This window comes from Sphaerodactylus townsendi, linkage group LG03, assembly GCF_021028975.2.
Source record: "Sphaerodactylus townsendi isolate TG3544 linkage group LG03, MPM_Stown_v2.3, whole genome shotgun sequence".
Taxonomy (NCBI): domain Eukaryota; kingdom Metazoa; phylum Chordata; class Lepidosauria; order Squamata; family Sphaerodactylidae; genus Sphaerodactylus; species Sphaerodactylus townsendi.
The window spans coordinates 124,088,790-124,111,510 of record NC_059427.1 but is presented as its reverse complement, the minus strand read 5'-3'; positions in this window follow the sequence as shown (position 1 = coordinate 124,111,510).

The window sequence follows — 22,721 nt, the reverse complement described above, 5'->3', positions numbered from 1 at the left end:
CTGCTTGCGAAAGGAAAGTGAAGCAGCCCCAGCATCCATCTGGCTAGCTTCACATTTGCTGCTTTTCCCCACCCACGGAGGAGCAGTCCCACCCACTCCTCTGCAGGCACTTTTGGGGGATTGATGGTGCACCTTAAAAAAATAATAATATCAGCATTCCATCGTAGCTGTGATGAAACATTAAAACAGCTTTAAAAATTTGAAAGGGTGCAAAAAAAGCAGAAATCACCACAGCTACCGTAAGTGAAATGGAAGCAGGTGAGGGGAATGGTGCCTTGGATTGAAGCAAGCAGCTGGGACTTCCTTGCATGTAGCCAGAGAAACATGGGGAGTCTCCACTGTGGAACAGGAAGCCTCAAGGTAAAAAGAGCATGCATAATGGGCAGTGGCTCCTTCACTTTAAGTTTGCATTCCCTTCAGATTTGATTCTTGATTATGCACACTGTTTTCCTCTTCAGCTCTCACCCCGGATCAGTGAAAGACTCTGGTTTTGGAAACCACTTGAAGTGTGGCTTTCCCCCTCAATTTGAGAGAGAGCAAATGAGAGCAACATGTGTAATTTTCTTCCTCCTCCCTGCCTTTCCACATCACACTACCAGCCACCATTTCAGAGGACATTCAAGGCTGGGTTCACTCTTGATTGCTTTCCCTTCCTTGTCTCCCCACACCTTAGCTGCCGCTGCCACCTTCTTTCCTCCTCCCCGGGCCCCCAGCAAGATGCTTCTCTTGCTTTTCCAAGCCAGTTGGCTCTTTCCTGCCTTCTCTTCCTCATCTCCCTCCCCCTCTCAGCTGCCGCTGCCTCCTCCCCTCCCTCCTGAGCCTCTAGCAACACTGTTGTTGCTCTTTTCAAGCTGGTTTGTGGGTACCTGCAGGGCAATGAAAAAGGAAGGGGGGATAGTGGATCAGCCCAGATTGAACAAAGAGACCCAGAGAAACACCACTTCAAAGCAATCAGATGTGAGATGCATGGCACATGCATAAAGGGCCAATTTGTGAAATTATAGAAGTCTTCCTGACCACAAGCGAGTTTTTCCACCTTGTGGGAGCCATAACAGAGAAACTTTAATGTGGACAACTACTGTTGTTACCCCTATGCAAGGTGATACCTGCAGCATTGCTCAGATAAGGAAAGCTGCTGAAGAGCATACTGGGGGAGATAGTCCTGTAGATATGTGGGTCCTAAGGCATGCAGGGCTTTGTTGGTGAAAACCAGTACCTTATGCTCTGCTTAGCACCCAATAATAATCAAGCTGAGGCATTCTGTACCAGCTGGAGTTTTTGAGTTGTCATCAGGGCAGACACATGTGGAGCACATTTACCATGGCTTGAATCCATCTGGCCAAACTGCTGAGTTAAAGTACAGAGCCATCCTCCCTACCTTATCAACTTTTGCTGAAATGTACTTATTGGCAACAATTACATGGCCATATGCAAAAGGTATATCTCACCTAGGGAAAATCTGTGTTGTTAGCTGCCCTGAGCCTGATTCTAGTTAGGAAAGGGCAGGATACAAATCTAAAAAAACAAACACTTCTATGGTTTCATAAGTCCCCAGTTTCTTACTCCAGTGCATTTTGTATGTCTGTCAACTGCTGCTGTATGATCATGAGGCAGACCCTAATTATTTCTAGGCATGCTGAGAATTTTGAGGTATACATGCTCAGCAAGAGAACTTACCTTGTTGGAATTCCCTGGATTACATGTGAGGGGAGTCTGTGATTGGAGTGCCTTGATAATCCCTGGCAAAATTCACCATCACAGATACCTTTTACCTGTACAGTAGCTGCGTGGTTGCTACAACTTGTGGTTGCTTTTGCCTTGTTCAAGAACTAAACCATTTCTTTTGCTGGCAAAGAGACTATATCTCCTGGAGGTAAGTCATTAAATGGACTAATGCAGGGGTAGGGAACCTGCGGCTCTCCAGATGTTCAGGAACTACAATTCCCATCAGCCCCTACCAGCATGGCCAATTGGCCATGCTGACAGAGGCTGATGGGAATTGTAGTTCCTGAACATCTGGAGAGCCGCAGGTTCCCTACCCCTGGACTAATGTATATGAAGCATGCTATTTTACACACAGAGCAAACAATTGATAAAATACACACTTATTGTGTAAAATACACACTTATTTAATTTATCCGTTAAATGACCAACAGGCACACTGAATTGCCTGTCTTTTGTTCCTGTAACGACACTGTCATCTATTTGAGAAGGGGCTGTTGGAACCGTTCACAAGATTAGGTAGCTTCATGAGCAGACACTGAAACACTAAGTAGTAGCACTCTCAACTCAAACATTTCAAACTGATTTTTATTCATTTGTTTTACTATATGCCCTTTCAAAAACTGGAGGCAGCAGCATCAGATGGCTGACGGCAGTGAGACAGTCTAATCATGTGAGGAAACAGTGTAATCATGAGAACAGATGCAACCATCTCTGCTTATGACCCATGAGCCAAATGTGAGCCAAATCAGCAGGTGTTTGAGCATGCTAAGTTATTTTACATGTGTGGCCTGACAGAAGAATATGTGGCTGGTCAGATCTGAATTTTCTCTCCTTTTGGGAGGGGGGTTCCATTCATAAGGACATAAGAAAGAGCCTGTGGGATCAGACCAGAGTCCATCTAGTCCAGCACTCTGCTGCTTGCAGTGGCCCACCAGATGCCTTTTGGGAGCTCACATGCAGGATGTAAAAGCAATGGCCTTCTGCTGCTGCTGCTGCTCCCAAGCACTTGGTTTGCTAAGGCATTTGCAATCTCAGATCAAGGAGGATCAAGATTGGTAGCCATAGATCGACTTCTCCATAAATCTGTCCAAGCCCCTTTTAAAGCTATCTAGGGTAGTGGCCATCGCCACCTCCTGTGGCAGCATATTCCAAACAGCAATCACGCGTTGTGTGAAGACATGTTTCCTTTTATTAGTCCTAATTCTTCCCTCAGCATTTTCAATGTATGCCCCCAGGTTCTAGTATTGTGAGAAAAAATTTTTTCTCTCTGTCAACATTTTCATCAAGATGTTATGTTTGGATCGAACCAAAATGGGGGGGGGGGGGCGGCTTTGTCATTTCAAGTTTAACAGATTTCTCAGCTCCATGCATGCACAGTGTAAAAAGCAGTTTGGGAGCTTGGCATAATTGCCCCTCAAACAATCCTCATGAAGAAGCAACATATGCACACTAACAACAGATTCCTTTTCCCAGCTCTTCTCAAGGAAGTTAAAAGTAATTTAGGAGGGGACTACTGCTTCACGCAAACTGGGCAAAAGTCCAAATCTTTTAGACTCCAGGTTAATCTTCCCTTAAGTAGAAGCTCAATGATATGCAGATATTTATGAACTTCACAAAGAACAAGAGCGTAGTTGATGATGTTGTGTGTATGCCACTTCCCCCCCGATGTTCAAAGTAATTCACAATAAACATGTTCAAAAGATAACTGTAAAATGTATTAGAAGTAACATAGAACAATTATTTAAAATATCAATGCAATAAGAGCAGGATATAGATTTTAAAAACAAAGGATCTTTAAATTGAGAAAATAGGAGCATATACACACAACCAGACTGAGGAAGCAAGGTCAGACTGAAAGTTATAGTTTAACAACAGCAACAACAAAAATCCTCAGTGCCAGTTGAATAAAAAAACACAACATATGCAAACAAAAGAGACATGGCATTGTCAGGCTTTCAACTGCCCCTAAATATACACAAGGAAGACTCCAAATTGAAGGCCCTAACCCCACTCATCACCTTCTTCTATTCAGAAAGTGGAGATATCTGGAGAAAGACATTGTCCAGTTCTCAGTGAATAGGAAAAATTGTAAAGGAGGAAACACTGAATTGCCCAGCGAGGCAGCTCCTGGAATTGTATAGTAAAGCTGCAATTCTATTCACACTTACATAAGAGTAAGTCTCTTATTAAATTGGTCTTAATTAAATTGGTCTTAATTCTAGCAAACATTCATGGGGGCTGACTGACATACCTAGATTATATCCGAAGAGATATGTACCTAGAAGGCCAACACTAACAATGTAACCCTAAACAGAGTCACACCCTTCTAAACCTGTTGAATTGGCATTGGGATTAGAAAGGTATAAGTCTGGTTACAGCTGCACTATAAATCAAGTAGGTTGCTGTGGTCTGAGATATATCAACCAAGGACTGACCTCTTTGTGACTGCCTATATATTGGATTGGGAATTACCAAGTTAATGATTTCAGATTTCCTTTCTCCATCATTACTAAGGTCATGGCTATTCTTCCACTCCCATTTCTTATGCTACATTCAAAGCAGGAGGTGCCTTCAGGGAAAGGTAAAAGGTTAAAGGCCAAGTATGCCTAATTGCTACAGTCAGCAGAATCTAAGATCTGTGTCCTTGTTTATCTTTAATTTCATTAAGGTTTGCTGGCCCGACCCTTAGGCACATAGGCACAATTCTTAGCGTTGTTCAAAATGAAGCCTAGCAAAAATGTCAAGAGGCCATTTAATACCCCCGTTCCCCACACAAAAGAAAATGCAAAGATTTTTTCAACCAGTTAGCTTTGCTTGACGGAACAGACAGGCCTTGTTTTTTCATTACACTGAAAAGTTGCCAATTGACCCTTTTAATTTCATAAAGTCACACAAAAGGGTTTTAGACATTTCAAAGAGTTTATGTTTCCTCAGCCTGCTACATTCTGTTAAATGCCTGTTATAATGTGATAGATGGATGGAACTCCTGGGGCCTCAGCTATTAAGCGTTTCTACAAATGTTCCCACTTGCAGAGCTATTGTAATGGCAGAGCCTTGTTCCAGCAGATAATACATTCTGGTGCTAAGCACACACACACAGACTTGGGAGTTCAAAGGGTAATCTAGTATTTAAGGTTTTAAAAGCAAGTCAATTCTTGAAAAGCTGGCATGTCCTCTCTCAAATTGTGACGATATGTCAGATTCTCCATGATTCTGAAGATTCTTTTCTCAATTTCCACAGTGACCTTTTATGATGCCTCCTGTCGATTCCACTCTTGCAAATGGTAGCCATATTTACTCAAAATCTAATTGAAGCTTAATTATGGTTTGGATGCTTTTAGGGCATTTTGGTAAGTCAAGTGTACTATACAGGAATTATATCTATTTCCAAGAAAAAGATCACTTAACACACAATGAAGCTTTTCCACGCTTTTCTTTCTTTTTTTTATGGTTATGAGCACAAAAAGCCTTTAAACATGTTATTCTGAGAAGCATAATTAGTTGGTTATGAAAATAACTTATGAGGAAACTGTCCGAAGTCAGGTTTCCAAGCCTCGTACTATGGTGGGAGACTTCCCACTGACAATATGTTGTTGCTGCTGCCTCTCAAAGCAGGGGCAGGAGCAAAATTCAAACACCACCATCCAGCCATCAGCCTGTCTAGCAATAGCTGGAAATGCCATAGAGTTTCCGGTGAATCCTAGAGAAGCATGATATAATTTCCAGATATTCCCCGGAAGTGATGTCATGTCATCACTGAGAGTGCCACACTATGTCCCCGCTTTCCTGAATTTTCATTGAAGAGGGAAGGGTGGGAAGAATATTACAAGGTGCTGTCAAGGGTGAAGTAGCTCAGTAGCATGATCGTTTGATTGTTTACTTGTGTTACCACACTGCCTCCATTTGGGATGTTAAACTTCCATTTTGTGGCTGAGGACTGCTCTCCATGATGCAGAGAGGAAAGAGAGGAACTGCACTTAACTATCTGAAAGTGATTTTGGATTAACCTGAAAGGAAAAACAAACACCCTGAGATTATGTTTCAGATTGGCAGTGAGCTTTTTGATACAAAAGACATTCCTGCCATCAACACCACTTTGGCCAAATGTACCTAGGCATTAACATATACATTACCTCACCCAGCCCATACTCAAGATCGGCCACTTTACATTCCCATTTTCCTGTTTTCCACGAAGTTGAACTTACCTCAAGTCCTCAACCCCCTTCTCTACTAATACCAAGCTCAGTTTCCCACACCCGGCCCTACCCACTTTATTCCTAAGATCCTGCAGCCTTACCCTATAACTGGGAACAAAATCTTTCCCCAATGTGTCCTTTGTCTGCTCCAAAATTATCTTGTGTCTTATGAGTTGCTTGAGCCACTGTGTGATGCATGACATGGTCCTGCTTTTCCCCTTTTGGATTTACTTTCTTCCCAGTTCTGAACCTGTGCAGTGGCATACCTGCATGAATTGGCACCTGGAATGCCACTGAAATTGTGCTTCCATGTGGACAGAAGCAGCTGTAGTAGGGGGGTCAGGCGGAAGTCATTGTGGTGGGGGAATGGGCAGAAGCAATTGTGGCAGTGAATGAGCAGGCGAGTGGTGGACCCTGCTTGATCCAGGCAGAAGCAATTGCAGCTGCAGGGGTGGGGGAGGGAAAAGAAGTGGTGGGTGGCGGTGAGCAAGCATCAGGCCCTGCTTACTCTGGGCATAAACAATTGCAGCAGGCAGTGGGTGGGTGGGTGGGTGGGGGACTGGCATAATGCGCCCCCATGTGCCCCTTGAAAGTGGCGCCTGGGTTGTCTGCATCCTCTGTCCTTCCCAGATACATCATTGAACTTGTGTGTGCTACAGATCTCTCTCATTTTCTCCCTCCTTTCCTTGTCATCGTTCACTTTCCTCTCTCTGCTCCTCTTGATGGTATTCTTGATTGTTGGAAAAACTCTCTTTTTCAGATCTGCTCACCCCTTTATTTTAGATATTTATTTTAGATATTTATTCAGATCTGCTCACCCCTTTATTTTAGATATTTACTCTCACTAAGAAATCTGCCTTTCAAATCTTCTCTGCTTTTGGCAGTGCTTCATTACCTAGTCAAAAGATAGAGGGTAGAGTATGAAGTGGAAGAGGATAGGTAGTCTTTCCACACTGGACTTGCTTAGTATAAGGAGTAGAACCACATCCCCAAGGGCATATATCTAAAGAACATATGATCAGTTCACATAAAATTGTACTATTCCATTAGAGGGTTAGAAACAGGGGAAGTAGATAAGCTTAAACTTGTATAAGGTAAGACTGCAATGCATGGAATTGCCCCAGTAAAGATAAGAGATTAAACTGCGGATATTAGATTGAACAACAAATTGATCAAGATAGCATAGAGGAAAAGAGCCGTTTTAAATGGATTTTGGCAAGTTGTACATAGATTTTTAGCATCCAGTTCTGGTAAGTAGGAAATAAGACTGCAGCATGAAAAATATGTGATGTGTTTGTTTAGAGCACAGACAGCTTTCATTTAACAAAAATGTGTGTATGAGAAGAAAAACAATTTGAAGATTCTTTAAAATGCTTCACCAAATCCTAATTGTAGGGTAAGTCAGCAACAAACTATGTTCATCCAGTCTTGTTTTATACCATGTTGGCAGAGCAACTGATAATACAGTAAAAGCAGGGGAAAGAAATAAAGATTTACATGGGCCAGCCAAAATTAGGAGGCTTATCAGAGTTACTGCTTCAATTGCAGTACAGTTATCACAGGAAATCTCTCATTCCTGAACAGTTCTCTGTACATTATAAGATTGCACAGCTTTCTCTTAAGAGTCTGGTGCCAACCACTGCTGGGCAAAGCAACTAGGGAGAGAGAAAGAACAAATAGAAAAGGGACAAACAAATAGAAAAGGAAGGTTGTGGTCTGACTTGGGAGGTTTACCAAAGCAAAGAATAAGAACTCCTTGTCCTCAGCCAGGAGAGCACAATTTCTTTTCAAGGTCAGAACTGAAAGTTTATGCATTAATTTCCTGGTTGTGATCTAGGAATCTCTAACTAAAAAATTATTACTGCCACCCCTGTAGCAATGAGGAAAGGTGTGTCTTACCCTAATTGTGATATACTGTTTGTTTTGGGAGTTTTGTTACTTGCTTTTTAAAAAGTTCTCCAACAAGATACAAAAACATAGAAAAACAATTCAAAGAGATACAAATCCAGTCTCTATTCAACAACACTCTCCCATATCTTGGGCCAATGCTATGAAATGGCTTTAAAGGAAATCATCAGCATCTTGAATTTAACCAGGACACAAATGGGCATCTAGTACAGTAAGGGATTCCACTATGGAGTGCAGGTGCTCAGGACATTCCATAAAATCTCCAAATGTGGATGTTGTAGGGTAAACCTAGACATGACTTCTTCTTTTTTTGCAAGTTGGATTGGAGGAACCTGGATCCAACTCTCATTTTCTTCAGTCTGATGGCAGTAGCTATGAACTAACTTTCCAAGTCCTGATGGGTGTCTGATTCTGATCAAGATCCTGTTGGAAGAGGAGAAGGAGTTTCAGCCCTGCCCCCTGGCATTTTCCCAAAACCAAACTAGCCCTGGGGATGTTATTTGTCCCATTGGAGTATTGCATGTATGGAGATCTAGTATAGTATGTTCTCTTCAGCCAGCACAAGAAATTAATCTAGATAATGCATTCTGAATCAATTTTGGCTTATAAATTGTATGAGGGGGCCAGCCCTACATAAAACGCTTTACAGTAAGACCAATAAGAGGTTACTGTAGTCAGCTGGTTTACTCTTTTGACATGAATTGCAATATTGACGCTGATGATGTTATTTTTTTATTTCAAATATATTTTTCTGCTAGTGTTATTTTCTTACTTTTAAAATATTTTAACTAATTATTACCAAATTTCAGATGTCCCATTATACATTTGGAGATTAATATGGATAAAACTGATTACATCATGTTACTTGCAAACTCTTCTTTTGATGTTCCATTTATATTACTGTCAATAATACTTTTCCTTGCTGTTGTGGATGTTCTGGGCTGTGTGGCCATAATCTGGAAGTTTTGGCTCCTAACGTTTTGCCCACATCTATGGCTGGCATCTTCAGAGACATGTCATGGGCCATGCTTTGAAGATGCCAGCCATAGATGCAAGCAAAACTTTAGGAGCAAAAACTACCATACCCTGGCCACACAACTTGGAAAACCCACACAAGCCAGTCGATTCTGGCCATGAGAGCCTTCAACAGTACTTTTACTGCTTGAACACATAAAGCTGCCTTATACTGAATCGGCTTCCTATGGGTCGGGTGCCTAACTGTGCTGCCAACTGCGCCACCCCACTGCCCCCAAGATGGCTTCTTGGCAGTGTAGGGAGGCTGAAAACACAAAAAAAGTCTCCCCACTGCTGGGAAGCCCGCACTGGGCTTAATGGACTTATGCCACCTTCTGAAGTCCCAGCTGCCGGCTATGCCAGGGGTGGAAGTGCAGGGATGCTGGTCCAGTACCTCATCCCATTGCCAGGGAGGGCTGTGCTGCTCCTACTGGCAGGTCCAAACCACCACCACCACCACCCCTTTGGATGGGGCTGTAAGGCAGCTTCATGCATTCAAGCAGCAAAAATGTTATTGACAGTAAATACAACTGAAATATCAAGTGAAGATTTGGCAGTGGCTCTCCAGGGTCTCAGGCAGTGGTGGGATTCAGCAGGTTCGCACCACTTCGGCAGAACCGGTTGTTAAAATGGTGCTTGTAAATAACCAGTTGTTAAATTATTTGAATCCCACCCCTGATCTCAAGTACAAGTATTTCACATCACTTACTTGCCTAGCCCAAATAACTGAAGATACTAGAGTCTGAACACTGGACCCTTCCGCACGCCAAGCAGATATTCTAATGCTGAGCCACAGCCCCTCTATTGTTTGCAGTCTTACTGTCTTGATTCTGATCTGTCTTTTCATCATCAAGTGAACTCTGCTACAAAAACTTGCTGTTGTTTTTAAATATTCACACAGTTGATGTAGCTGAGGCCTTAATTAAAGTTTTAGTTACTTTTCATGCTAACATTCTTCATATTAGGTTCCTGGCTTCTCATCTTTCTTCTCATATCGCATGACTCCTTCTGCTGCTCATCTTATTTTCCTGTCTGTCATTCTGCTCGTGTATCATCCCTTTATTTTTTAATTTACTGGTTATGTTTTCCTGCACACATTTGTTATAAACGACTCTTCACTTCAATCTGAAGGCTCTTACGTATGATCTCGCTCTTCATATTTCCTGGTTCATTTCTCCTTATGCAAAATAAAACATTAAGTCCAGTGTCACTCTAAAGACTTCTTCAGATGCAGCTCTGATTCACAAAAAACTCATCTATACATATAAAAAGCTAACAGTGAACTTTGTTACTTATGCCCTAATGCGGAAATGGCTGGACAGATCGCCCCCAAATTTTCACATGACGTCCCTCCCTGTTGCGGGCAGGTAATCGGACCTTCAAATCGCCGAAAGTCCATACCTGAGCCAGGTAACCAGGCCATGAAGCTGGCTGTGTTTAACTGTCACCCTCAGAATATTCGTGCAACGTATCAGTGGCCTGAGGGGTTGGTATGCCCTTACAAGGTTCGTGCAGATGGCCAGAGATGAGCACTGAAAACAGTAAATAGGTAATACTGTTAGGTAATATGAGTGGAAGTGAAACACATACACACTTTGCCGTCCCGCCCCCCTCACACGCAGGTAACTTTCACTCTCTGTGCCTCACCCACTGCTACCACGCAACACACATACTCTCATATACATCCAGCTCATCCTCACATACCTCACTCTGCCCTCCCTCACATCCAACCACCACTTGCCCACTTCCTCACCCATATTCGCCACAGCTCTCTTTTACTAAAGCGAGCTGGAGTTTGCCTTTTTCTTCTAAGAAAATCCGCGGAGTGGGGGCGAACCAACACTACTGGTTCCACTTCTTTTGCACATGGCCCTTTAAGAACCCAGGGAGCTGGCCTCGATTGAGTGCCTCACTACCCTGCCTCTGCTGCCTGACTGGGATAGCCTCCTTGCCCCAGTTCTGCCTTACCCAAGCCAGGACTGTGTGTGTCAACCAGCCTCATGGACAGCAGGATTCACACTCTGGACAGTTCTGTTGTGGAATGGAAAGGGTTACCTTATACTAAAAAAACAAGACACCACCATATAACAATGTGAATTGAAAAGAGAAAGAGGGATTCCATTTGACCACCCCAAAAGGCTATGCTGCGGATCATTGGACCTGCATGGACATCTGTGTGGGTTGCGGACTGTGATGAGAAGGACAATTGCCACAGCAACGCGTTGCTGGGCCCCGCTAGTACTAAAAAAAAATATGTTAGTATTTGAGATGTCCACTTGATCTGGACAACCTCAGGCTAGGCTGGTCTCTTCTGATCTGAGAAGCTAAGCTGGGTCAGCCCTGGTTCATGTTTAGATGGGAATACTAGAGTTGTGATGCAGAGGCAGCCAATGGCAAATCATTTCTGAACGTCTCATGCCTTGAAAACTCCATAAGGGTGGTCATAAGTCAGCTGTGACTTGACAGCAAATAAAGAAATAAGGTGCTAGTGGACTTTATTTTCTTACTATATGGCCACCCCCTGAAATTCTCATTACTTATACTCTCCTCAGTCTCATCCTCTGATGGAACCTTCTGTTTCCTCAGCACCGTCTTCTTTTCAGTCATTTATTCTGGCCTCTCTTTGTGCTTGAAACTCTTTACGTCTTATTATCTGTATTTCCTATTCTCTTTCTTCTTTCACAGGTTTTAAAAATGCATTTATTCTGCATTATATTTTCTTCCATAAACTATTTTTTGTTCAGAATCTATTTTGTAAGGGGTTAGACAAATTTGTGAAAGACCAGTGGGTATTGACGCTGAGAGCAAAATAGAACCTCCATGTTTACAGAGAGTAAAATAGAACCTCCATGTTTGTTACTTTCTTCCCCTATTTGCATCCCTTTCTTACCCTTCATATTATATTAGTTAGTTTCAGGACCGCAAGCCTGTGGGCAGGGAATCATCTTTTTACAAAATAATGGTAAGGCACCAATTAATTTTCTGCTTAATAAATTAATAATTATTATATAATGATGGGACATTTTTTGTTTCCTTATGAGTAAAACTGTGGACATACCTTTTATTTCACCTTTGTTGAAATTTGGTGGTGACATCAAGAGACAGATTAAAATTGCTTTGAGAGACAGATATCATTATTGGACTGCTTGTTGCCCCTTCCTGAGCTAATGTATAGATAGGTAAGCTAAGATAAATTGTGTGTTGTATTTTGAAAAATAAAATTGTTGGCAGAAGTGAAGAGGCACTGAAGACTGTAAAAGGCAATTATGCATTCTGCTACATTTAAATAGTAAATCAGTAAGAGACAGTGCATTCTCCAGGATTCCTTTTGAAACATGGATGCTTAGGAATACGTAGGAACTATTTTAGGAACTATTTTAGGAACTATTTCCCTTTTTTGCCAGGAACCAAGAAGATTGTCTCCATTTTGTTATATTTATCACTCAGTTGTCCCTACTTCCATTCTCGCTTCTGTCTATTGTGTATCTCATTTTTCTTATAAGTATTTTTATATTTGAGGTATTTTGTAATAATTTCTTTGAAATCAGAGGAAATTATAGTAACCATGGGAAGAAGAGTTCATCCTATCCTTTTTACAAAAGTCTGCTGGTACACAGATTCTCAGTACACAAACATAACAAACTGTTCACCTGACAGTGCTCATTCTTATTGTCAGGTTGCCTGCAGACTCAACATTTTCAGGAGACTGGAGACAGTGCTATAGAAACCTCATTGCCTGCAGTACATATATTCAGCCCTTCCCACCAAGGAAAACAAATAGTGTGAACAAAATACATTTTCCCTGTATAATGGCAGCAGATCTTTAATCCATGGATATTTACATGGCACTTTAGGATCAAGAACACACAGTTATTACAGCATCCAAAAAAACACACAAGGGCCAGATCCAGAAGACATATCCTGATAGCGATGGCATCATACATGTTTGCTTTTAGATGAAAAATCTGTAGGTGAATTCTGTGGGAGGAGAATTATATCTGGATAGCATTTGCTAGGTTGGGCAATGGAAAAGGAACCGATTCCTCTCTCCTTGTACTACTGCTGCTTTCTAAAGCTCTTTTGTTCCATATCACCCTATTAGGCTTACTGGAAAAACAAATCACCCAGGATGCTGGCACAGCACAAAGGTTACTGGTGCTACTGTAACAGGAGATGCCACATGTGCTGTACTTTCCCTTCCGTGCAATAATTAAAAGACCAGGAGTTTCATTTGGGTCATGAATTATCTAAGCAATATATGAGTGTAACATGAAATTTCACAGATTGGTACATGTTTTGCTAATATTCTGGGAACAACTGTGAATCTGCAGCCTGCAGCAACGGTATGATCAACCTTTTGATTATTTAAGAAAATAAAGAGTTCTGCAGGATCTGATCAAAAGACCATCTAATTGAATATTCCTTTCACAAAGTAGTCAGCCATCTAACTCCAGGAAGCCTACAAAACAGGATGAGAAGGCAATTGTCTTGGTCTGTCCCCCTACCAAGCAACTGACACTCAGTGGTGTACTGTCTGTAAACATGGAGGTTCTATTTTGCTCTCAGGGTCAATGCCCACTGGTCTTTCTTTAACAAATTTGTCTAAACTCCTTACAAAACTATCTACAGTGAGCATTAACACATCCAGTGGAAGCAAATTCCATAAATTAATTATTCATTGTTTGAAGAACTATTTCCCTTTGTCTACCTGAGTTGAATGTCCTTTGGTTTCAGTGGGTACTTGTGGGGCCTACTGTTTTGAGACAGAGGAAAAAAAATTCTGTCTCTGTTCTCTCCACCAAATCCCCCCATACATAACTTTATAGATCTGTATTGTTTGCTAAGCTAGAGCATGCCTTCGGTTGAAATAGAGCTGCCCTCATAAAATACATAGGTGGCTTGCACTTGCAACACACTATTTGATTCATGCCTCGTGCCTCCATCGCCAAAGTCTTGACATATCACTGCTGGAAATGGAAAATAAAACAGCTGGAATTTGGACCAGCAATCTTCAGAGCTGGAGTTTTGCTGCTTCATGCAGGTGAGTATTTCTACGGTCAGTAAGCAGCTCGGCGCCTCTCCATTTCCATGCATGCAGGTCACTGGCTCCCAGCAGCAGCACTATAGAAGTCCCGAGGAAGGCTGATGATTCCTGCCTTGTCAACAGTCATACTGCTAGTCTCATCTTCCTGATTTCTGACCTTCAACGTTTTCTGTGACTCTACCTTCTGTTTGTGATTTGGTGAAGCTTCTAATTCTTCAATATCACTCTCTGGGCTTCTTTGAGACCTTGGCTCTTCCTCAAAAATTTGGCAGTCTTGGTTTCTGCTCTTATAAATATCCATCCTGGGACTTCTCCAGAATTTCATTCTGGGCTCTGGCTCTCTGGCTGTGCTTATCTGCCATCAGTGAACGTAGCCTTGACAATAATTCCAGTCATCACTGTCATCAACTGGTCTTAGTTGCAGCTTCTATTCCTCCAGTTTTATGAACTCCTGTAACCACACAGTACTCATTAATATCCCAGTGAAACATAAAACAACTGCTCTGTGAACGTTTCTAAGAGGAAAACAAGACCAACAAGAAAAGGCTCCTCTACTCCTGGTGGCATTGGTTCATGTAGTGGGCTTGTCTTGATCCCAACAAGGCTGAAGTAATTACACACAACTATGGAAAAAAGCCATTTTGACTGCTTCAACATAGTTTTCACCAACTTCGCTGCCAAACTGATGTACTATTTTGGGGAGCATCCACATTATTGTTTTCTACCTGTCCAGTTTCCTGGCTTTCCCTGACCTAGGTACAGTATGTTTCAAACCTGCATTACTACAATATTTTGAAATAGGACACAGTACAAGAGCGTGTTCACTCCATCTGGATGGGTAAGTTCACATTTTCAGAGGCTCTGTCCATATTAGCCCCATTTACCTCTCATTATACCCTTGCAGTTGCCCTTTACTTTGCCATACCACCAGAGAACTTTGTAAAAAAAATCAATACTTGCTAGAGTGCTATGGCAATGACCAGTTTTTTTAAAAGCCCTCGAGTGGGGGGTGGGGGAATGCAAAGAAAATGGTGACTGATGGAAAAAAGGCACCAAAAAATCCTGTACTGATGCTCCATTGCCAATACTAATGCCTCTTCATTAATAGTGCAATAAACATAAGACAGAGAATCATGGTCATGTGTATGTAGACATAATTTCAAAGAATCAGTAATCAGTTACACTGGCATAGAAGATGAAATGAAAAATAAATTAATAATCATATGGATAAAAACACATGGATCATTCATGTAATGACACAAGCTGCTTTTAAAATTACTTTTCCTTTATTTTTAATCTGTTATCGACATTAAGTCCTGGTAATACAGCATTTTCTAAATATATGTAAGTTATTATCACTTGCTATATATTGGGAGATGTTGAAATTCACTCATATTTTATTGATGGGAGTGTTGAACTTATTGCTTATTTTATCCTGCCATGCAGTCACAGATTCTGTTAAAAAGGTAAAGAAATACAGGTAGGGAATCAATACAATGCAATTATATGAAACATCAATTAAAATCTGCAGATGAGCAAGAGAAAATGAGATCATCTTTCTTCAGGAGTGGGAAAAAATATTAACCACACCTCCATAACCAAAAAAACAGATGAACATCAAATCAAACTCACACATAATGAAGCAACGTAATGACTAGTCAAAGCCAATGACATATCTTAGCCTGGTGCCTGAAACTCAGCAGGAAGGTAAGTAGGCGGATACTTGTAGAATGGAAGATCTTAGGTAACAGACAGCTTGGTTTAGGAGCAAATGGTCCAGTGGTGGGATTCAGCAGGTTCGCACCACTTCGGCAGAATCGGTTGTTAAAATGGTGCTTGTAAACAACCAGTTGTTAAATTATTTGAAGCCCACCACCAGAACTGGTTGTTAAATTATTTGAATTCCACCACTGAAATGATCCTCTGATGTATTCACGTTCCAGACTGTTTATGGCTTTGAAGTATATCAACCACAATTTGAACTGAACCTGGAAGTACAATGGTAGCCAAAGCACTTCTTTAGGACTGGGAGATATTTTCTTAGTAGCTACTATGAGAAATCTTTCTACTCTGACTATACCTATTGATGCTGAAAAATTTTCAGCACGCAAGTTCAGCAGTTTAACTTATCCCACTCGATGGTTGTGAAATACAGTAAATCCATTCCCAAATTTTATTGTTCGCTTAGGGAATGTCTCAAACCACTTGTTAGGCAGTTTACAGCTGCATATTAGATGTGCTGTTTGCTAGTTGCATAGCATGCCTTGTTGTACATGCATATTACATGCTATTATACTACCTACGCACATTGATTTTTACTTTTATCTATTTGTGTCATTTATACCACACCTTTCACCCCAATTAGGACTCAAAGTGGCTTACTTCGGTCTCTCCTCCATTTATCCTCACAGCAATCCTGTGAGGTAAATTAAGCTTAGAGGGTGTAACTGGGCCAAGGTAACACAGCAATAGCTTCAGCAGGTCTTCCACTATAGCGGGAGGCCTCCCAGAGGCAAGCCCCATTGCCACGCTGAGCAGCAGCAGGTGACAAATAAAAAAGTGATGTGACTTTTGGATAAAATCTAGGAGCCACATTGGGTAGCTCTAGGTATTGCCAGAAACTCTTATTGTAAAACCATATAGTTTCTAGTGATTCCTAGAGCTACTCTTTCTTGGTGTGGCAATATTGGCAATGTTAGAAACCTCACACACATGCTCACATGCAGAGGGGTACCACCTTTAGTAGTGATGGCGAACCTTTTCGAGACCGAGTGCCCAAATTGCAACCCAAAACCCACTTATTTATCGCAACGTGCCAACCTGGCAATTTAACCTGAATGCTGAGGTTTTAGTTTAGAAAAAACGGTTTGCTCTGAAGTGCGCGCTACTCAGGAGTAAGCTTGGTGAAGCAACCGTGCAATGCTTTGAACAGGTGAATCACGACCCTAGGAGGGATTACTCAGAAGCAAGGCCAGCCTAGATATGTGTGTGTGTGGGGGATGATTTTCTGCTCCCCCCATATGATGAACTCTATGCAAGCATGCCCATAGAGAGGGCTGAGTGCCACCTCTGGCACGGGTGCCATAGGTTCACCACCACTGACCTATAGATACATGGGGACACCCATGTCTCCAGGCGCATGCTTCTGGGTCATGTGGGGGGGGGCGCTTGGAGGCCTCTCCCCCGCTGGGGTATCGTGCTGATGTCTGAGGCCAGGCCCAGCTGCCGCCGCCCCCACCTCTATCAGAGGCCGCGAGCAGGTGCGTCCCTCTGATAGTGGGGTGGCCCACAGGCCCCGCAGCAGCCAGCGCCAGGCCAAGAGCAACCAGCAGGCTCCTCGCCTGGCTTATGCTGCCCTCCCCCCATGAAGGCTGGCTTTTGTACTCCCCAGACCTGGGGGCGGCAGGAGTTGGCTTCAGAGAGGGTGGGATCAACACCCCCGAGAGCGCGGGGATGGGCCCCCCGAGAAGGTGCTGCCTCCAGGCACCATTTCCCCCACCACCAGTTATGCCTCTGCCTACATGTCTCCATCTCCAGTTCTTCTGCCAGTTGCCAGGCTTTGTCTGGAAAACCTAACCAGCAAGCTTCCATGGCAGAGAGAAAATTTGAACTTGGGCTTCCTAGATCCGAACTACTGGCTTACCTACACTTTTGCAGTTATCAGTAGTATACCTGCATTTAACAAAGTTTGAAAGTAAAATTTTAAAATTATTTCTGTTACTATTGGTGAGGCGATCACCAAACAAGCAATGGTGACTGGAGCAGAACAACAAATTAAGTACTTTAAAAAAAATGAGCAGGGTATGTATGTAAAATTCAAACAACTATCATGGTAGAAAATTACCACTCCCATGGTCTTTTGCAGAGTGTGCACATGTGAAAACTCTTCCAAATCATTTTTATCAGTGTAACAAGCAATCAAAAATAACCGATTGGAGAAAGTGAAAGGCAAGATCCACGTTTACAAGAATTCATTTTCCAAGGTATTCATAATACGTTTAAATTTGGTTGCAAATTAGTATGTCTATGCAGCAGCGCCATCAGTCTGTAAGAAACCACCTACATGCACAAAAGTCAATCATGCTTGAGCTTGAAAAAAAGTCATCCATCAGACTCCAAGAAGCAGTACCATGAGACCTTGAGAATCTAAAAGGAGTCACCATTATTGTATTTCAGATCTCAAGCAGGTTAACGGCCATTGTTAACCATGGTACTGCTACCACTAGTAACTATGATCATGACTGGCCACATGGACCTGGTGTATCTGATAAGGCTTACCAAAATGGCTGATGACATGGTGTCTATCGAGGGTTTTTGCCATGGATGTTGATAATTATGAAAGATAACATGTATTGCATGGTGCAAAGGACGGGGAGTCATCAACGTTTGAGTTCCTTCCACAACAAAAGAGCGAAGGTTGTTTATCAAAAAATTATTATATAATACTGTAATTTGCAAACCTCAAAAATGGGTGCATAAGCGGAAAAGAATTACCAACCTTATAAACACAAGTGTTTCCTCTACCCACAGTTCATCTTTAGGAGTTGTATTTTATGACCAATCTTCCAACAACTCCTGGTGGTGTGTCACACTACAAGTTTTGCATTCTGTGTTGAATGTGCAGTAAAAGTGCAGGTGTTTTTTTTTTAGCCTGACATGTCAAGACATGCCCTTAATTGGCAAGAGGCAAGCACACACACCTCTTGGCCTCTAGTCTGGTTTCATAGGAAGGACACTGCTTGTTTACAAAAGAGTTGCCCTTGGCTTTACTCCTGACTCTGAGCCAGCAACCCCAAGTGATTGAGATCCCCATACGTTCCCCCTTGACATTGCTTGGGAGAGAAGGGACCAGCTCTTTTCCTTTCGCTCAGATCCTCCCTCTCTAATCCAGAGCAATCCGGTGACCAATCAATCTAATCCGGTGACCAATCAAGCGGTTACTAAAGCGGGGGTGCAACCAATCGTTCATCGTCGCTACCTGTGGCCAATATTTTCAGCACCAATGAAAAAAGATACAAAGAGAAAAGACCTTTATTCGGCATCACAATGGTTTTTGCACAAGTTTCGTTATTTTTGAAAAAATCCTAGTTTTACAAAGAACAACACATTGTAGCAGTAAAAATGCAAAGCAGTTTCAAATATGAAACGACACGTACGAACAAATCTGATTTCTTCCCCCCTCACCAGTATCCAACCAACACCGTATATAATATCTTCTTTTTGCCGCACAGACTTTTGCAGTTGACAGTCGCATGGCCTCGAAAGTCGTCCAGTCCAGTTGGAAATAATTTCAGTAATCGTTGTTGAGGCTGGGGGGGGGGGGGGGACCACTAAATGAACATCATTCTTTCTTCCTCGTGTTTGCAAAGACAGCCCATCAGCCTCAGAGATCCTGAGGGGCACGATCGGCTTCTGCGGCGCTACTGTAGAAAATCCAGGGCGCCGCCAGCCCTCGTCCTTCCGCCCTTCCTCCATTTGAGTGGCAGATTTCTCAACCCAATTGCTTGTCTCCCCCGCCGAGAGCTCCTGCGCTTTTGCCACCAATTGCAAGTGGCGCCCGGCATCGCTGCCTTCTACCTGTTTTGTTCTCCCTCTCCTACGTTTCTTTCGAGCTCGCCTCCCTCTGCCATTTTGCTTGCCTCCTTCCTTCGTAATAGAATAGATGGAGTACTAGTAGTGCAGGCCACAGGGTTCCCAGTCTCCAGGTGCGCCCTGGAAACCTCCCAGAATTATCACTGATCTGCAAGCTGCTACAGGCATCCGTTCCCTAAATGGCTACTATGGAGTGGGCATTCTGTGGCATTATATCCACCGAGCAGGGCCGGATCTGGGAGCAGGGCGAATGGGTGTTAAATAGCCCAGCAAAGATGCAGGGCGCCTGGCCCATTCCCCTATTACGCTGCTGGGGCGAGGTGGGTGGGGGAAGCGGTGCAGGGAGACGTCCGTCAGAGGGAAATTGCAGCTCTTAATAGAGCAGAAGCTGGGGCTGTTAGGTGAGACTACAGCCAGTTGAGAGGAGTGGGAGCTAAAGGCACCTGAGGAAATATTCAAAGATGTCAAGTTCTATGCTGTGGGAGATATAGATCCTCAGGTAACCTTGCTTGGACTCACTAGTCTCCCTCCTCCTGACTTCTCCTGGAAGGCTTTGGGCATGCAAGAATATAATTATAAACACTCATGGGGGATAAGAGTTTGGGGGGCTGGTGACTGATAATGCTTTAGGCCTGCTGTGCCCTCTTTTCTGCTCCCTGTCTTGTGTTCTGTTGAGATGCAGAGGGAAAGATAATGGGCTCTTCCTCCCCTCTACCTCCATATTAAAATTGGGAGTTGTGTTAAGCTTGGCTTTTCCAAGGACCACAAGTAAACCTATCCCCTCATCTGATAGGTTAGCCTTCTCCCAAAAACCTGATTTTACACCTTGGGAAAGATTGGAGAATCTGTTCATATGCATTACGTGCCATCAAGTCACTTATGACTTATAAATCAATGACCTAGAATGTCCTCTTGTTAACTGTCTTGCTAAGGTCATGCAAACTGAGGGCCATGGCTTCCTTTGTTGAGTCAATCCATCTCAACGGTGGGTTTTCCTCTTTTCCTACTGTCTTCAATATTTCCTAGAATTATTATCTTATTACAGTGATTAAAATACAGTCATTTCAGTTTAGTCATTTTAGCTTCTAGCAGCATGATTACCAAATAAAACTTTTCTTGGGCTGTACTTTATCAGGCTGCGAGGAGCATGACCATGTGCTTGGGGTTTCCCATGTCAAAATTATGTGTGCTGTATTGTAAAAAATGACTGGGAAAAGGCTAGGTTGAAAATCTTTCTCCTTGGGTCAGGTTTTTATGTGTGCAGAGGGGTTGAGGGAATACTCAAACATTATAGACAGATGAAATTATGTAAAAGCATAAGTATTCATTAACAGTTTATAGAGTCAACATAATTTATTCTATCATTTTTAAAAATGTTGCTGGCTTTTATGGGAAAAGGCACGAAATGTATGTCATTGCTTTATTCTTTGTGTTCGCAAAAAACACTGCTTCAGGATGCTTTTGCTCCCTTTCCAAAAAAAATAAATAAATAGATCCAGCCCTACCATTGAGACCCCCCTACCTCAAACTTAGCCCTTCCCAGACTGCATGTTCTCAAATCTGCAAGAATTTCCCAGCCTGGAGTTGGTAGCCCTAAATGTATTTAAACTTTGGGTGGAGGTAAGATGACTGGCATGCTGCCCAGTCACCTATGACTGTCATTCTAGTGATGTGTGGAGGATTTATGGAGGAGAAGTCGATCTATGGCTACCAGTCTTGATCTTCCTTGATCTCAGATTGCAAATGCCTTAGCAGACCAGGTGCTCAAGAGCAGCAGCAGCAGAAGGCCATTGCTTCCACCTCCAGCATGTGAGCTCCCAAAGGCACCTGGTGGGCCACTGCGAGTAGCTCCCAAAGGCACCTGGTGGGCCACTGATCCAGCAGGCCAGTTCTTATGTTTGTGTGTGTGTGTGTGTGAGAGAGAGAGAGAGAGAGAAAGAGATGGATATATTATATATACACAAAATCTCCAGTAGATTATTTAGGGAGCAAGCCTAAGTATGTCTATTCAGAAGTAAGTCCCATTTTATTCAGTGGGGTTTTCTCCTGGGAAAGATTGCAGCCTCTGGGGGCTTCTCCTGAAATGGGGAAGATCTTTACCCACCCAATTCCCCCCCCCCAAGCAGGAATGCAGCAATAGCATAATACGGCATAGGAGAGGGTAATCACCACTGAGATCCCCTTCTGATGCTATCTTTTTCTCTTCTCAGATCATACCTTTACAAATAATCATTATATAATGAAGGAGACACTGAGGACATGGTACGTATTCCCTAGGACTTTGATATCTGAAATAAAGGCCATTGGGTTGTGCAGCTGTGATGTTCTGATGCAACAGGAGTACATGTAACAATCAGAAGTGCCACTGGAGGGGGGGTAAATTGGAGGAGCAAGAATCACAGCAAGTGTCAAAGAAAGGCTTGTGTTTTATGATCATTTGTTGCAGTTACTTTTCTATCAAAGGAACAAAATGCCTATTTGTTTTATATATCTTGAATTAGCTATGTATTTTATCTGTATTTTTGTAATCTTAAGTTTTGAATGTTTTTTGGTCAATGACGTAAATAAACATACTACTACTATTGCCTAACATTGTAACAGTGGAGTGTGCATGGATTGGGAGGGAGGACTTCAACATTGATGGGTAGACACATACTTACTGCATCCTACTTTACTCCCATGGAGAACCGTGTTGGTGAAAAACAGGCCATGAAGGTAGCAGCACATTGTATTTTCAGCCGAAGACTGCTAGTGCACTGTTTTACTTGTCTGAGGAATAAAAGAGTTAGATAAGGAGAAAGGTTGTAAAATGACACCATTGGGATGGGGGTTATGCCATGCAGAGGATCAAACCTTTTCCCATCTGCAGAGCCTGGGCCCTGGGTTGTGTTCTTTGGTCACACTACAGCATGATGGTATGTTGGAAACAAGATTTTATAGATAGAGGTATGCAATAACTATGGCAATTGTCAAGACAAAATCAAACACCCAAACCCGCTTTCATTAGCAGAAATTGTGCATTTGGCATACGTAGCCATTATATAGGCCTACTTAAGTGGCTCAAAAGTGGCATAGAGTCACATGATTGTGGCTTACTTAAATTTCTCTTGTACCACCTTGGTCAAACAAGCTTAGCAGGTTTTTTTAAATAATACATAACCCTGCAAAACTTGTTTATTAGAGGCAAAAGTGGGATGGCTGTACATATCAGGAGCAGCAACTTCTTTCCTTTCTGTGAAGGG